General features: G+C 33.8%; 1 protein-coding gene across 2 annotated transcripts in view; it reads left to right on the forward strand.

Annotated features, from left to right (window-relative positions):
- Window positions 1-16,441, forward strand: part of LOC150094659 (NPC intracellular cholesterol transporter 1-like) — a 495,369-nt gene extending 478,928 nt beyond the window's left edge. For both annotated transcript variants that reach the window (XM_090411343.1, XM_090411344.1), the window contains one exon: window positions 8,532-16,441. The gene's annotated coding sequence lies outside the window, so the exon portion shown is untranslated. The remainder of the gene's footprint in view (window positions 1-8,531) is intronic.
- The last annotated feature ends 3,011 nt before the right edge of the window (window positions 16,442-19,452 follow it).

Consider the following 19,452-nt stretch of genomic DNA (forward strand, 5'->3'; position numbering starts at 1 on the left):
CTGGTACATGGCTGTACCTTCTTTTTATGCGTAGAAATTATTTTGCCAACATGAAATAACCAGAAAGCAGCAAAGTACATGAACAAAGAAGGCTGCGATATTGAGCAGAAATTTATTCTCTAGGAGAAGAATTGTGTGACTGGGATGAAGTGATTGGGGCTCTCATGAAAAGGGCATTTGCATCAACCCTGACTGATACATGACAATCTTCATTTTGTTTATGAAGTGTTGTGTATTTTTGGCAAACTGTAAATTTCAGGAATGTAGGTATAATACAATAACAGCTTTTTAACTGTTTCTGTCAGTCACATAGTGAGTGACCTAATTCTTTTTTATGTGGTTTGAATTGTAGTTAACCATTTAGTATGCATTGCTGTCAAATACCAGTAAATTGTTCAGTAAGGTAATGACAGTAGCATTACCTTTTGTCAGCCTTCGTAATACTGATGTCTTTGTTAGTTTTCAGAGATTTTAGAGCTAATATTTCAGCTGTAGTTAGACTGCTACTGAGAAGTTTGTTTCTATCCATATTTTATCGGCTATGGAAAAGATAAGATGAACAAAAATTAAACATGTTTCCTTCATTATGGGAAAAACAAGCCTTTTCAATCATGCATGTCAAACATTCCATAGAATTAATTGGAAAAGCACCTAATCTTTCCTTCATCATACTAAAACTTTGCATGAAAGAAAATTCAAAGAAGCTTGTGAAATTGCTGATACATTTGTGAAGGTGGTACCTTTCACCAGCTTTATAACCATGCCCAGTGACATTCACATCACTGTAATGTTTGCAATACCATACCTGAACTTTCTCACCATTCCTTCCATGATGATCCAGTTGCTCTGACTGTCTGCATTAGGTCTCAATGCAATAAATAAATTCTCTAGGCTTCTGATGTCTAATCCATTCAAGTGTAGGATGTTCTTCTTGTACAGGTTTTTTTTACCATCAAACTCACTCTGCCCATTCAAAAACATATCCATTTCTTCTACATAGCCTGCATTGACTCATTTGCTATCATAGTCCTCCTTTACTCAGCTATATTTTCTTTTGTTGATTCTTCTTTCTTTCTTACATTTACAAACTTCTTCTAACAATCCTTTCATATACTCTCTATTTTATTTATGACTACTTAAATAATTAATTCCAACAAGTACTACCATTTCCTTTAATTTTCTTTTCTGTTACATTTACCACAACTTTATTTTATACTCCTATTGACAAACGCAAATTTCATGATTGAATTGCCATACAGTATTACTCCCTCCCCCTTTTTATATTCTAAGTGAGTTACCTTATTCTTATTGTTATTCATTGTGAATTTCTTTGTTTCTTGACTTTTTTTTTTTTTCTAATTTTCTGGTCTATTGTCTAATACTACAACTCTTCTGCTCAGCTGGACAAAGGTTTCTGTCTCCATGTTAACATGTGCTTCGTTCTTATGGATTTTTGATGTCATTTTATTAATATACTAATTAATCAATATAGCAAAAAAAATTAATCTTATAGGAGCTTTGTAAAGCCACAATAGAAGTAAGAATGAAGAAATTATATAGAAAGCTCATTAATAGTAAAGTGATCATGTGCTCTTAGAGAACAGAAAGCAAAATTATTCCTTATATGTGTAAAAATAGCAAAACAAAAAGAATTGGAAAATGTTGGGAAGTATGAAGTCTAATAATGTTTAAAAACAGAGAAAAGAGTACAACTAAAAGAATTCTGGGTCATACAGCTGATTGAAAAACTGAACATAAGGATATTCTGGAGTAACTAGTCATCATCTAATTCTTGATAGGATTCCTCAAAGGATGAACAGGATATTATGATCATGAAAAGTTTATATCATTACCAACAGTTTTCATCTAAATTATTCTGTTACATGTCAGGACTCCAATATCATTGCATATTATATTTTCGTCTTCTAAGGTACTTATTATATCAACTCACCCAGATTTTGATCTTCCTTTGGGACTTTTTCCTGCATCTTGGTAGGAAAAATAAATAATTCTTTTGCTAACCTTTCCTCTTCCATTCTGTTGAAATGACCATAGTATACATTACTGAATGCTGAAATATCAAGTTCTGTTCTAATATCCTCATTTTTAATACAGTTCTGTCATTGATACTACCTGTTTACTTCCCCAATTTTTTTTGGAACTCATATCTGTGGTCTCTAGTCTTTGAACAAGTGTTTTATTTCTAACCTGGCTCTCAGATTCATAGGTTAAAACTGGTTTGAACACTGTCTTGTATGTAGCTAGCTTAGTGTTTTGACTAATTTCTCTCTTATTCTATACAAATTCATTCAGCTCCCTACTATACCAGCTTTTCTGCTGTCTGTTTCATGTTCACAAATATTATACCTAAATAGCTGAAATGCTTTACTTCTTTTATAGATTCTCCATTCAGAATGCAGTTGATGTTTTTTAATGTTCCTATTTTCATAATCTTTGTTTGGTGATTTTCATACAAGTTTATTGTCCATTATTCAGTTTAGTTAGGGTATCTTGAAGACTTCTGTTGGATTTGTTTAGGAGTATCATATCACCTGCATAAAGTAAAGAGCTGCATTTAATATCTTAACTTTTGCTATTGTGCCTAACCCACTTTCCTTCATCATATAGATGATGAATAACAGTGGAGATAATATGAATGCTTGTCTCGCGCCTGATTTAACATATAGATCTGTGTAATATACATGATTTCTCAACTATTTGTGCTAAAGAGATAATCAGATCCCGAGAACTGCTATTTGGTTTAAACCCAGCTTTTTCTTCTCTATGTTTCTCTTCCACAGTTTTTCTTGGCCTCTTCTCAAGAGGCTTGCATAAATGTTACCTGGAATACTCAGTAAGGAAATTCAGCTGTAATTCTCATATTCTGTTTTATTTTGCTCCTTACAGATGGGTTCTATGAAAGCTCTACTCCAATTATTGCTGAAATTCAACCCTGTTACCAGGTCATCTGAATTATGCAATGATGCAGCTGAAACATTTATATCTCCGTATTTGAGGATTTCCAGTCAAATATTGTTATGTACTTCTGATTGCATTCTCTCTCTTTGACTATCTTCTACCACTGTTTTGTCTCTTCTTGTTTCAATGAGTAATGTTTCGGAGTAATTACTCTGTATATCTAGAATATCTTTATCTTCAGTTTTAATATAATCTCTGATTCCTTTTGCAGTTCCACCATTTCGAAGCTTTTTCAATAACCTTCAGAACTCATCTGAAAGGATCTGTGCTTTGCATTATGGGATACTAAGACAAAATTAGTGTGAAGTCATTATCCTCCATAGTTGTGAAGATACTTCATGTGCAAACTTTGTTTGCATACACTTGGATAAAAGAATAAACAATATAATTTCCTGGCAAGTTTAATTTAGCCTCCGGAACATTTTGTCACTTCCTGAGTTTATCTTCCTTATTGTTATACCAGTCTTGCCATAACTGTTGTTTAGCTACTTTTACACATTGCTTTGGTTCACTTTATATAATTTTCTCTGTATTGTCTCAGAGCATGTGCTGATTTACTTGCAGATTTTCTGTATGCCTTGTTCTTTTTTCATGACAGCCTCTTAATCTCCTGAGTCCACCATGGAGCTCTGATTTTTCTCTCTGAATAGACAACTCCACCACACGCTTCCCCAGGTGAATCAATCTGTTTCTCTCAGACTTTACTCATTGATAAGTCACCAAGGATTTGAATTTTGTTTTCAAACACTTTCATTTTCACTTAGATAATATCTGTGCATTTGAGTCTAGAGTTCATCTCTGAAACTAACTCAACTAATTATTTTTAAAACTTTCTTGCACACAGTTGCTTTTCAGTATGAGGTTCTCAAAACTAAATGGTGAGCGCTTTCTATTTCAAATACCCACTTATATCCTGAGCCAGCATGAATTAGTAATGACAAGTACATGTCTTAAACAGAAATCCAGTAGGCACTTACCATTATCATCATCTTTGCTATATTCTCCATTTTCCAAAAACATTTCTGAATGTCTGGTAATCATTTCCGACTCTACTGTTAAAATCTCTAATACAGACGAACTTTTTTTCTTTGTGTTACTTGCCTTCTCAAGTCATTAGAGAAGGCATTCGTTGTCCAATTCCCTATATCAATCTGCTTGATATTGCTTGCCATTCAAAAAGCTTATCTGCCATATTTAATGTTGAATACTATATCTGTTCCTTTCTTTTTGTGATCATCACACCTTGTGATGGTTATTTAAAAGAATCACCTGTTTTTGTCTTCATTTCTCTGTTGTTTTTATGGTGTTTGTCTAATTCTTTTGCAGCTTTGACTCCTTTTCAATTGATGCCTCTTATGTTGATGCCAATCTCAAATTCTGCCAATGGCGATTTGGCATTTGTGGAGTTTGTTCCAATAGCTGACTTTTTGCTGTTCACTCTTCTTCCCTGATGGAAAATAAATAAATAAATTCTGCCATTTCCACTTATTTTCCATGGATACTTCTTACGTGGAACTCACATGACATGAAGGCTTGCAAGAATTATAGAACTATTAGTTTAATATCTCATGCAAGCAAAATTTTATTTAAGATCATGCTAAATAGTATTGAGGCCAAAGTTGAAGCAGAGATGCCCTAGGAACAAGCAGGTTTTAGGAAAGGTAAGGGCACCAGAGATCAGATCCTTTGGCTTAGACAGATCATAGAAAGTATAAAGAATTCAGCATGTGAAACTGTGGGAAGTAATGAAAAGAATTAGTTTTCTTCAACACACTATCACATTGATAGCAAACTTGTACAGGGCGCAAGAAGCCGTGGTAAGAACAGGTTTTGGATTGACTGATTGGCTTCAGGTGGGAAAAGGAGTCAGGCAAGGACTTTATTTCCCCTCACTTGTTTAGTATATGTGCAGAGGACATCATGCATGAAGCATTCGATAAGTTCAAGACAGAAATTAGGATAGGTGGTAGATTGATCAGTAATCTGAGGTATGCTGATGATACCATACTCCTCTGTAATGATAAGGAAGAACTAGGACAAATTCTGATAAAGTTAACAAGATCAGTAATAACAGAGGACTTCAACTCAATCCTAGCAAAACAAAGGTTATGGTTCTCAAAGGAAATACCAACAGGGAAGTTCTTGAGAAATAAGTGTACCTTAATGGAGAAAGAATTGAGAAAGTCAGCAAGTTTGAGTACCTGGGATCCATTATTAATGTGAAGAACTGCTGTTCAGAAGATGTCAGAAGAAGATTAGGAATGGCTAATCCAACAGTCAAAGACTTGTCTAAAATTTAGAAGGATGGATCTATCTCTATGGGTACAAAGTTGAGGATTTTGGATGCAGTTGTTTTTTCAACAAGAACTTATGGATGTGAGACTTGGAACCTAAAGAAGTCAAATAAGAAAAGAATAGTTGCTTTTGAGATGCGGTGTTACAGAAGGCTGTTGAGGATATTATATACCAGGCCTGCACAACTTGATTGTCTTTGAGGGCCAAACCCAACTTGGACCGCCTGACCAAGGGCCAATCACTTCGGGCACAGCGATTGATTCCTGGCAAACAATGCACAGTATTTTGTCCTTAAACAAAGTAAAAAAAATATTTGTTTGTACACTCAGAGTTAAATGCTCGATGTTCCGAATCTATTTTGCACTTTTTACTTAAGCTCACTGTGTCAAGATTGACAATATTAATTACAAAAAACTAATGATGAAAAATTCACAATAATGCAGGTTATGATAACAGTTATGTAATGTATTGCTCCAGCTACAGCCAACCACTACACTGCCAAAGCCAGTAAAGGCACGGCCAATTTGTGTAATATGATTCGTTATCACTGAGATGTAACTTTGAATTTCCCCGCAGCGACACTAGCGCTAACAAAACCTCGAAGCGATTTAATAATTTGTTATTAAATACGACAGTGGGAATAACTCCAAATGCAATTTATTGTCAAGTTGAAAGAAACATGATTGTGACATTAATCTCATGAACATACAGTCTTCGTAAAAATTTAATTCAATGCTAGGAAAAAAATCGTATAATTTCATATTCCCCCGTATGATTAAATAATTCACTCAGGCAGACGGGCCAAAATAAATAGCATTGCCGGCCTCATGCGGCTCGTGGGCCATATGTTGTGCAGGCTTGTGATACAAGGGCGTACAAATGAATGGGTGTTAGAAAAGATCATACCTATGGTGGCAGAGCCTTAAAGTTCTACTGAACTTTAAGGCTCCTCAAGGATATTGACAGAAGTAAGTTAAAATATTTTGGACACATTGAAAGGATGGAAGGAGAACTTCTCAGAACAGTAATAGAAAGTAAAGTTCCTAGAAAAGAGGAAGGGGTAGACCGTCAGTGAGATGGATGGATAGTGTGTGGAGTGACTGATCTCCAGAGAGTTGAAGCCTCCAGAAAAGCATACAACAGGACTACATGGCGAGGCCTAGTGGCACATCACCAACCATCAGAGCGACCATACAGCATCTATGGATGTCCAGTGAATATATGATGATAACGATACTTCTTATGTGGAACTTGCATAATTATGTTTAAGCACAGTAGTTAATGTATGTCAATTGACTATTTAGACTTACCTGCTGGTTGGAATTCATTATATAAGGTTTACTGGAATAAAAACAGTGCAAATAAATAATTAAATACACATTTAATCAATCCTATATTTTGTCTCATTCACTGAGGCATTGTCATGGAAACAATATTAAAATTGTAAAAACACACACAAAATTGCACAAAGTGGAAAAGATTAGACTGAAAGCATGTAGTATACCTTCTAGGGGTTCCTTGTTTCTTGCAACTTATCATATAGTTAAACTAGGAAATTTGCAAATATCTGCTTAGAAGAACATAAAAAATACATCTGCCACCATAAGTATGGTCAATCAGGCCTAGTTGACCATGCCTTGCACAGAATGAAATGGGGATAAAAATTACTATGCTTCACCACAACAAATACAAATTTGAAAGACTTTCTTTTTAGAATTAGCAGTAGATTTTAAAAAGGGAACTTCATTTTAATAAATAGTTGTCGTAAACTTCCCAGGATTTGAGACACTAATTCTTAGGTCTGCCCAACAGCACCCCTCATAGGACTGCAGGCTTTGTCTAATCTTTTCCATTTTTTCGTGCAATTTTGTGTGTTTTTATAATTTTAAGATTTTTCCCTGACAATGTCTCAGTGACAGAGACAAAATATAGGATTGATTGATTAAACGTGTGTTTAATTATTTATTTGTGCTGTTTTTATTCCATTAAACCCTATAATGAATTGAGATATGCACTTATCAAAGCCTTATGCAGTGGAAGAATCACTTCCTTTCTTCCTCCTGCAAGTTAGTTATCCTCTTCAACATTGCAATCATTCAGTGCATTAACTCCATCTACCATCACCCTTAGATGTCTAGCTTCATTAGCTAAATTACCATTATTACTACTACTACTCTGCCTGCAATGTTTGCAATCCAAAATGCATACCTTTGCACTAAGTCACACTGAAATGGCATTAATTACCCCCCCCCCTCCTCCTCCTCCATGGAACCAGTTTATTCAGATCAGAAATGCCCTATATCACTTTTGATAACTTTGCATCATTGCCAAATAATAGTATATTATTATCCATACTAACCCCAGTATCAATACATGTAAGTTAAACAATGTCCAAGTACAGATTCCAGTGGTACTCCACTATCACCTTCCATTTCTTAGACTACATTACTCTACATAGTGAATAACACATATCAGAATAAGTACTGGTTAGCTATTCCTGTCCATGTCACAAGCTTATTTTGAAGTGTACCCACCTCTTTGAAATTATGTAACAAACTCAAAAGGGATCAGTTCAGATGCCTTGATAACATCTGGAAGTTTTTGGTTGTAAGCAAATCACAGCAAGGTCTACCTTTAACAAATTTATGATGTTCTCTATAAAGAATCATATGGCTATCCTAATTAGTGTCTTCATCACCAAAATGACTACTCCAGAACTACTGGAGTGGTTACATTCTTAGTTGCTTTGGTGTAATCTATAAAGGTAAATCACCACCATTGCATAGGTGAGAGGGATTGTTTTGGATTTATTACCAAAGCAATGAAAGTTAAGAGGGTAGTGTCTTGTGTTTGTATGACTGGTTTGCCTGTTTTGAAGGTTAAAAAAATCAGTTTTCAGGAGGAACAGCCATGTCTCTACATGAGTAGTTAAGAAGATGCTGTGACATTGATCATATTGTTGGAAAGAGATTTGGGATGCAAGAAAACTTTGTAAGACCTTTAGTTCTTAAAAAGTTTAGCTAAAATAATACATGTAACTAAAAGTCATAACTCGCTGTCTTTGTAACCTCGGTTGCGTTATCTGTGAATCCAACCAACCACTCAACCCCCTTTGTCATAATTGATGTGATTCATGTTACATTTGATATATTAACGCTTTCAATTTTTGTATTTGTTTGGAAGTAATAAATAAAAATAAACTGATTTCTTTCCCTTCAAATGAATAATCAAGTGTATTTATATATTTCTTTTTCCAGAATTTATGAAAAATGACTTCAGTGTGATATAATATCAGCCATAGTTTATTTTATGGTAATGCTGACTGGAGGCCTTTGCCCATACTTCGCCTGATCAACAGTATTTGTGAGAATTAAAGACAGATTTTAAAGAGAAAAGCTTAAAACATTTAAGGATACGAATATAAAGCAAATAACTTATCAAAACCATACTAAAAAAACGTGTTATCTTATTTCTTTTATATAATGCAATGTCTTTGGTGCTTTTCTTATGATCCCTTCCACTTTAATTCTTGAGTTCTGTGATAATTGTGCCAATAATTTTAGACTAATATAAAAGGCAGTTCTGTACATAAGCACTTTTCTAATTTTATTCCCTCTAATTTACCAAAGAATTATGTAATGCTAAATCTTGTCCTGTAGAGGCCTATAGCCATCAAAGGCTACAGGTCTCTACTAGCTGTTCAGCTTTTAGTCAATCACAGCATTAGCAGATATATTGTATAGTTCAGTAATTTCTGTGAACTATGATGCAAGGCTTTTTTGTGGATTTTTAGCCACACAACAGATTTTTTGAAACCAGAAGCCTGTTCTGTTCGTGGTATATCTTCTTCAGTTAAATAAACTTATTGGATTAATTTACAATTTTTAATTCCATTGTATTTCACCATCTAATGTTGGTGGCTGCTTCAGAGAATCTTTAAGTTAGAGAAAATTTTAAGAAATTAAACATTTTCAAGCCATTCCTCAATATAAAGAGGAACAAAGAATTAAAACACTGACATCTAGAATATCATATCATTACAGAAATAGATTTAGACTTCACTGAAAGGCATATGCTGAATACAAGACAGTAAACAGTGCAGCTGTGTTACTTGAGATCATAATGCATGTAGCATCCACTGCTTCAAGAAGGTTTATTTGCAAAAACTTGGAAACTTATAACACATTATCTAATCGTTAGCTCATCCATCTACTAATTTAGAGACTAATTATGGTACTTTTCCAAGCTATATTTAAGGCACTTGTCTAAGCAGACAGTGAAAAATCATCATTCACCTAAAGATTTCCACAAACATTCATACTTCACTAGTCCATTAGTGCAAAGAGATACTATTTTGCAACAGGTTAATGAGCAAGAGGATGTTTTGCTTTCTGGTATATTATACCAATTTTCTGACACTGCCACAATATTAGATGGCAAAATACTTTGGAATTATAAAATATTTTAGTGAATCAATCAGAAATATAATTTACTTGCAGAATACAGTTTTCTGCATTACTGTGATATATATGAAATTGTTTTATGACCTCCATTTCATAATTATATATTGTTTTGTTGACAGTAAATTTTTATAAAGATGTTTTCAAATATTGCTTGATAAAAACATTGGTATTTCCTCTTTCTCAATAAAATTCATTATATGCTGCAGGGGATAGACTAAATTACACTAGTAATGAATTTTTTTCCTTTCCAGTTTAAAAAAAAAAATCCACAGTGAAGATAGGGAAAAATTAGTTGCTTATATTTTTACCATTGCGGTAAAATCTCATCATCATTTTCTGGAATATACTCTCTCAAGAGATATAAAAATACTGTGATAGCATAGTGGTTAAGCCTTGCGATTTATGTAGTGTTGAAGTCAGAAATTAGCATATATTTTTTAATTTCTATAAGATTAGATAATTGCATGGTAGTAATATGTTTTGAAATTTAAAGATTATTAAATCTTTAAATTTCAAATGCAATTTTAAATTTGCTACTTTTATCAAGTGGCAAAAGTTTTCCCTTTTGATTATAGTTTCTTTTCCTAACTCAGCACTTCATATAATGAAATATTACTCCTAGTATCTTCTTTAATGAGCAAAGAGTTTTGATAAATGTTTTTTTCTCTATTTAGTTGTATAAAGGGAGATATAAGTCTGTAAGTGATGACAGTGTGCCTCATTTACAATTTTGATATCATTTGGCATTTCTACTGGAAGGACTTACTTCAAGATCTTTACTCAATTTCTTTTTAGTTGATGACATAGCTAATTATGTGAATCTTATCTGCTACCTATGTTTAAGAATTTTGTGTCTTAGTAAAATGACTGACAGATATTTTTTATATATATTAAGTTATATTTTTATATAACTTAATGAAACAATTTTTATTCAAAATTCACTTTATAGCATGATTAGAATAAGAAAGGGTTGCCATATTATTATAATGCTTTATATTACAGTGATAGAATTAATATGGTGAAATTTTTGAAATGGGATAAAGCCATTCCATTCCAAACTATAAAATCAACTCGACCACTTGTGACCTTTATTGAAGTCTTATCAGCAGAAGCTAGACCTATGGAGATGCAGAAGTCATATTTTCCATTTTACAAGTAGTAAAATGGTATATCACTGTTATTAAAATACTCTGCATGAAATATAGCTGTAGTGAGTTTTTGACTTGATTAGAAAGGAAATTATACTAGTTAAGAAATTGTTTTTATCCTTTACCCAAGCACGAGAAAACAAAAGTTTGTAAAAGTATCTTCACAACTAGGCTATTTGTATGTGGGTACTGTCAACCATATCCAGTTGCCTCAGCATTCCATAATCTCTGTCCAGACCTTTCACATAATGCATGGTAATATACATATCTAAATGGTGTGCCGTGCATTTGGCAATTTGAAATAAAGTTAACACCCTCTGTATGAAAGTAGGCTACTTGGGAAGATATTTCACGTACAAGCAAAGGATAATAAACAAGAATATCTCAGCATTTAGTACAATTTATTTTCTGATTAAAAAAAAAAAAAATTGTTATAGCAATTTTGATGTAACTAATTACTTTGATAGTACCACCCATTTCAATTCTATAAAAAGTTAAGAGTCCAGACTGCATTGTAATGCTTGGCTCATTCAAAAAAAAGATAAATGATATACTTATATCTTAATTTTGACCACATAAATTTTTCAATACTGTTAGCATGAAAATATCTTCTCCATGACAACAATGAACTCCTTATCTTTGTTTCAACTTCAGATATCAAACATGTTATAGTATCACTGGGTATAGCTTTCCTACCCCACAATAATAGCTTATTCTCAAAAGCAAGGAAAATTATCTAAATATTATTTAATTTTTGATTGTCAAATTGGCATGGCACTAATAAACACCCTTCCCTCCTTCCTTCTCACTAGCAGTAAGTAAGAGCCTATTCCTGGCGTTGGCTCTAACTTTGAAAGGTAAGATTTGTTCCTTTTAAAACCACTTGTGACACCTTGGATAAGTTACATTTAGCTACAAATGATGGCAGTTTGTTACTCTTTGGCTATTATGCTTTTTTTTTTTATAAAAATTAATGTCTTGGCAATTTGGTCATTGCAGTGAGATTTCCTCTTTAACTGAAGTCTAGACCACCACCACCATACAGAAGAATCACAAAAGCAAAGTGATGATGCGCTTGATTTATCAGTTTTAGTGGATTTCATTACTACTTTACTTGATAGCAAAACTACTTTACTGGATATAATAGTGAAAAAAAATTATTCTTTTTCTCTTCTTTGGTGCTATCAAATCCGAATAGACCTCAAAAAAAAAAAAAATTGGTACACTCACACATGCACACACTGCCTACATTCCATGGATGGAGGCAGCATATGAAATATTAATTTTTTTCAGATATGGAACATAGTGATAATTCTGTGCTAGTTTGAACTTGAGCAGGTAGCTTACAGATTTATAGTGGCTAAACATGTTCTGTAATACTTACCTAATATTAAAAAAAACAGAATAGCAATTAAAGGATATGATGTATAAAATGAATTTTAATTTAGCAACTTATGTGGAATTTCAATATAAATGAATGCAAATTATTTCAAATTTTACGTGTTTTTCATTTCAGTAATACAATCACCTTTGGCTAAAGATTTGTCTTGCTCTAACCTGCTCTGTTTGTGCTTCATATTAAATTCATTTGTTGTCATTCTTCTAATGCTACCAGCCATTCTGAACTTTTTAAATGTCTTTTCTGTTCAACTTTCTTAACATTGAAGCTATTGTCCTTGGAGATTTTAATGCTCAACACCAACTTCACCCATCAAGCTGTGTGATATTTGCTATCACAAATGGTCTTATGCAAATCAGTTACCAGACAACCCTGACTACTCTCCAAACATCCTCAAGCTCTTCTTTACTATTGCACACTGAATGATCTGTCCTATAGGCAGCTTAAATCAAAATCTATGTAGATATCTTTTCTCCCATGAAACAACACTTTGCCAACCACTCTAATTCACATTTTGTATGGCATAAGAATGCCCAGAGGAATGGACTTTGCAACTTCTTTGTTTCATTCCCTTGGCTTGATTATTTTTGGTCACTGAATGTGTCACTGAAACAATTCTTATTGGCATGGAAGTTTATTCCCCTATCTCAACCTTGGTTCTTCAATGAATTATGCCAAAATACAAGAGATTATAGCATAACCATAACTAACTCTCACCCAAAACCCCATCTTCCTGTATTACTTATATCAAAACCCAGAATAGCTGTAGGAAATTTGCACTCTCTCCAAATAACAGTTATGTCTTCTGTCCAACACTGCTTCCATCACTGTTAATACTTGCACAGTTCTATTGTATCATCACCCACAGTAAAAACCAACTTCCTGGCTTTTGAAACACCGGGAGTTTTTTTTTTTTTGTGGTTGTCTGGAAGGTACTGCCCATCCATCCATACAATGCTTTGAACTCCATTTTACCCAAAACATATTTTTCAAGTTGCACAGTTTTTTATTTTTATTCAGGAGACACCAATACTTCGTTAACCTCCTATCCACCATTCATTCCCACCAAGTCTTTTTGAGGTCAGGACAGTTTAGGGTTAACCTGCCCTAAATTACTAACCACCTTGACTAACAATTTAAAGTGATGATACATCATAGGGCTGTGGGAGTCTACATGTCCAACTATTGCCATAATTGTACATATGCATTCTCCCTTTTCAAGTAAGCTAAAACAGGTATAATTTATGTATATATTATACATGAGATTTAACAGTATATACATAAAAACCCAGCTAATTTCCCAGAAGTATAGTGTTATAAAAACATTTGCTCAGCACAGCTTATGCTATTTGTTCCTCTGTTACAGCTTCTTTAAAAGAAAGCCCATATGTAACAAAATGGATACAACTTCTTTTGTTTCTGTTGGGACATGGAATCCAGTTATATTGTGTGAATTTGAATAGATTTTTGCTTGCCACTACTTTTATACCTTCTAACCAACTTTCAGCAATTCGGCTTACCATCAAGCATGAGGTTTTGTTCCATTATTTTTAATCTGTTTCAGGTCTCTTGTGATTATCACCTGTGTGTGTGTGTATATATATAGGAAGAATTAGCCATTCTATTGATAAGATCAATGAACGCTGAAAATAACCCATTGTAGACCAGTTCATCAATGCTTAATGTCAGCATTGATGTTACTGAGTAGTGTCTTTTGGAAATGATGCTGTTCAGCAAAAGTTGCTTTAGGCATGAACATTAAAAGAAGATTGTGAGGCCCTGTTCCATCATCTTAATTTGAATCTAAATAAATATCCATGCTGCAAGCATGGGAGAGTGGCTACAATTAGTTTTAAAAACAAACTTCATTATGTTCAGTGTTCCTTTATGTTAGGCATGTCATTTCTAGTGTGCAGAACCTGCCTTGTATAGATTGTATGCTCTTAAGTTGGATTTGATCAATAAGTAATATTTTTACTTTGTGCATGTGTTTTCATATGTCTGAATTGCATCTCATGATTCATGTTAGTAACTTAAGGCAGGTTATTGGGCCTAGCAGTGTTTAAGAGGAATATAAAGTTATTCATTTGTAAGTATTTTAAATTCCTCTTTGGATAAAATAAGACTAATGCTATGTACACTTCTTTTGATTGGAGACCAGTTTAAATCCAATCAGACCTGAGGAGCTAAGTCTGTCTCTTTACAATCAATGCAGCGTTAATTGAAAAATGGAAGTCAATACAATTTTTCTTGTTAAAAATTAACACATTTGTTTGAAATCGTAAATCTGGCATCTCAATTTGTATGATGACTCAGCTTGTCAATATAAATTTTGAAAATTCATAACTGATATAACCAGATGCCTATGAGATCATTACAATGAAGCTTTGGTCTTTCACTATGTTTAGAATCATACTTCTTGCTACTGTTTTTAGGTATAAATTTTGCCTAAAATGTGATTGCATATTTCTTCCTTTGTGCACAGTCAGCTCTTACAGTTCAATGTTTTCCAGATTACGAACAGAGCCATTCTTCAAATAATAATAATAATGTAAGGAAAGATAAATTTCTTGGAATATTATTTATTCCTACCCACTCTTGTTCTGTTTCTTTGATTCCTGCATTTTTTCCATACCTTTTCACAGGTGTAGTCACTGACAGAAAGAATAAAAGTAGATGTATCATATTATTACTGCTCCAGGTAATTGCTCATATCTATGTAGACCTCCCTGTTTTGTTGCAACCCTGCATACAGAGGAGTGAGGACTTTTCTGTTTTTCCTTTATCATGTGCTGTTTTTCACATAAGTTACTTTAAATTTGATTATAGTTAAATTTAGGTTAAAACAATCTTGGCTTGAATATGTATTTAAAGAATACATGAATATCTTTTTTTATTTATAGTTGAACAAATGGGACTTCAGGGGAATACTGTCATTACTGCATTATAAGGCCATTCATGGGCCTAATAAATTTATTTTCAGTATGTTTTTTTTTTTTTAAATTAATGACTTCTCCCAAAGAAGTAAACTATACATATTTATAAAGAGATTGAACTTCTTTTTGGGTAATCCAAGTAGCTGAACCAGTCTTCATTTATTGAAATATACTCATTTTTACTCAAAAATAAATTGTTGTGTACTTAATTACACTGTGAATAAGCATCCACATTTTTTGCCCATAACTGGTCTGTTAAAGAAAATAAAATTCTGGTAATATAAAGGGAGAATTAATTGAAATTATTACAGTAAAAATCTGAATCATTTAACAAGAGAATGTTTAACATAACCCACTTCACTGTAATCTATGAAGCATTCTCATTTATTCTCCAGTTTGAAATATGTTTGTTAATTGCAGGTTAAACTTTCATGGATAAGAATGCTATATGAAGAAATTTTGTTATATCAATCTTCATTGGAATGCATTTTTGAAAGTGAAATACACCTATAAATGCTATGTAATCAGAGCCATCGTTTAGTTTGAATCATGAATATTTCAAATTTTATGAAACAGCAATAAAAATTATTGTGCAGCAAAAAATGCAAACAGTTGCTCACTCTGTCTTTAGACATAGTGAGCAACTGGGAAGAACTTGAACAATAACATGTATTATTTAAGGAATATATTACTGAAGTCATCTTTGTGCCTTAGAATATTTTAATATTTTCTATTAAAAAAAAGTTCTTATAATACCAGCATTTGATGTTTCTCAAACAAGTGCCTTATATTTAGCTGTTGAAATGTACAGTTGAAATATATTTTTTAATTACAAAACAATTAGTTGTATTTCACATAAAATGTGAAAGATTTTGCCATTTGCACTATACATTGTATATGAATTGAAAATCATGCTACTTCCTGTTCACTTTCAGATGTAATTGTTTTTATATGTATGTATGACATTCTGTAATTTAACAAATTATTTCATTTTTAGATAGGAAAAATTCATTTATATATTCTTGTATATTTTGCTACACAGAAGATGTATTTTTTCAGATAGATTAATCTCATAGAGTACATCTCCACAAAAGCTATTCAACTTAAGAAAATGAATGTTTCTTAAATAATCTAATTCAATTGCACAGTCACTTCTAGATTCTAGCATTGAGAAACATCTGCCCTGAAAAAAGACCGATTATAAATAAAAATATGAAAAACTGGCCGTCGTATTTATTGGGAATGTATAGGGAGATCAGAATAGCTTTTGAATAAAATTATTTATGAAAACAAAATGTTTCTCTTTTATGTTTTTAACTACTGTAGTTATTTATAAAGTTCCAAATATTAACCATAGGGAGTAGGCGAGGCCTTGATACCCTATCTAGCTTTTGGAGACTGAGTGGGCAGTTCAATCTCCATCGGTAGCCAATCAGAGATAGCTGGCCCATGTCTATCACTAATTATAGCAGCCACCGATGAAGAGACTGGCAAACAAGTGCTGCCATCTCTTGGTACCTAACCCTAACAAGATATGTTACTGTCTGAAATAATGTGGGTACTACAGTCGATTTTCTTGAGTTTACGGGACGAAAAACCCACTTGCCCGTGCCAGAGATTGACTAACTCGGGAACCGGTCGAAGATAGGCTTAGAAAAAGTTCCTCCAGTCAGCGACTAGACTAGAACCTGGGTCTAACTTCGAGCAGCCAAGTGCAGAGGACGCAAGCGTCACTTCCATTGAGCTACAACCATAAATACGTTTTAATATTCTTAGTCTTATTAAAAATTCTGCAAATTCAAGTATAGAGCCAAAGACCTTCAATTTAGCATAAGATACGATGTTATGGATCAGTTGATGTTTTACAGCCAGCTCTAGAAAGAAACTTAAGTTTTGTAAATTTTACTGGTCAGCTGATGAGAATATGACCTTCAACATTGGAGTTGCCTTGGTTTGCTCTAAAGACATACAAGCTCTGCCAAAGGAGCCCATATGTTTGTTTATTGTTAAGACATTGATTAGGTTTCATTTCACTGGCCTAACAGCTGTTTCAAGCTGATACTGCAAATCTCATTTTCTAAATTTGTTATCATACCAAGAGAAATTATTACCAAATTAATAAAGGATCAGAAAGAGGTGCAAATTTGAGTGGTCAAATCCACAGCAGCCTTGACCTGCCATTAGTAAAGTGTTGGATGCCATTGCTGCCCAAATTAAAGAGATCATGGCATGTTTCATGTGAATCAAGAACTGAACACCTTTTGTCAGAATCCCATTTGGCCACTGCAATGATAATGTTTGTGCCTCATGCATTGATAGGCAGTACTAGACAGTTGCTTTTGTACTATTATGATGTGATCGCTAGAACAGAAGCATCAACGCAGCCGTTGAGACTATGCAGCCACTGCTTCCTTTGCTGCATCATTCAGGTGTAATGTATGGGCACCAAATCGTTTGCACACAACCTTGGTATTGGTCTGGGTATCATGCTTGAAGAGTAGCCACCATACTGCAGTCTATTGAGACATCCTCTGACTGCTGCTGCTATATTACACTTAGACCTTGCTTAATGCAGCTAAGCATAATATAGTTGAAATTCTACATGAACTAGAAAAATTATTAATGTAATCACATTGTAGTTAGCATGCAGAAAATTCTAGGGAGTTGCAGGTCATACATACTTATCATGCACTCAGTGCCCATTGGCATCTGATTCCATTCACTTACTAGGTGATTTCTGGACCACACCCTTACATTCCAGGGAATGACTGAGCATATTTTTATGAATGAACATATTCATTAAAGATGGACCCAATGATGGTACTGGCCATTTTTCTTCTGTTTCTGTATTTTTTCCTCTACTTCTGAAAGGCTCATTTTACTTTTCTGTTTTCTAGACAATATCACTAGGATTCAACACCAAGTTTGCTATGCAGTGTGACCCATAAACATTGGGAGGTGGATCACGGTGGTGCGAGCAGTTTTGTCCCCTACTTCAGCAAGATTGGTAGTTCTAAATGTGTCAGTAAAGATCAAGTGTGTTGCATTAAGTCTCCCAATGGAGGATCAGGATCAAGGATGCTCACTGTGGTGACAATATAACATCTGTAGTAGTTCTGACATTCCACTTCCAGGTGCCATCATTTTTTAATGGAGTGGGGGTCTATATAGGGGATTCTCAACAGTCCACAACCATTTTCACATCAGCTAATGCAAGAACAAAGAAAAGCAAAAAACATTAACAAACCTGCTGTATTCCATATTTCCTCATATGCTCAACAGGTAAGCATTGAGAAGATGCCACTACCAGGTTGATTGACAAATCCTCAAAATCTTTTTAAAACCTCATTTCAGGACAAATGTTCTGAGCAACTTCTCTATGCATTGTCAGAGGAATACAAATCATATTAACTCCACACACACCTTTGAATAATATTGTATCTCCTTGTTGTTCCTGACACCTGGTATGAAGGGATGAAGAAAATATTGTAACTTATGTATACTAATGCCAAAAGTATATGAAGTAAGGTTGAAGAGTTTCAGTGGTTAGCACAACTTGGCCAAAAGTTATAAGCATTAGTGAGAAAACTCATATGTACATAGTAGCCTAGTATCAAACATCAGTATCTCCAACATCAATGAGAAAAGGATATTGCAATTGCCTTGCCATACCATACATCCTGAATCCATTTCACTGCTTACTGGCTATCATCTTTATGTTTAACATCCCAAAACTTCATCAGTGAAAATAGATCAACTTCCCTGTCAACTCTACAACCCCCTTTGCACATGCCAAAAATATGGGCATGCTCACAAATTCATCCGCACACTTGCTCAAAATCCAAGAATGCACTCTCCCTTTCTAACCACCAGACATGTTCTGAAAGATTTCCTTTGTATTAAGTGTGTAAAAACCTCTCAGTAATTTGTATGCCTCAATCATATCACACCTTTTCCACCTGTCAACGAATTTCTATAATCCACAAAACTTCAACCTGTCCTCATAAGATAAATTCCATAAACCTGCCACCATCTTAATCATTGGCCTCTGGATCCTCTCATCATAAGAAACCCAAATGATGAGATCTGTATACAGTAATCATCTTATAAAACCTGTTCTCATCTCTGCTCATCAGGGTGTTCTTCAGTAACCAAGTTATCTGATGAATCTGTTTAGCTGCATTTTTGCAATATGCCCTCTACACTTCAACTCCCTCTCTACCATTCCCCTC

Source organism: Typopeltis vanoorti, chromosome 21 (assembly GCF_054136105.1).
Source record: "Typopeltis vanoorti isolate ZY-2024b chromosome 21, IOZ_Tvanoo_1.0, whole genome shotgun sequence".
Taxonomy (NCBI): Eukaryota; Metazoa; Arthropoda; class Arachnida; order Uropygi; family Thelyphonidae; genus Typopeltis; species Typopeltis vanoorti.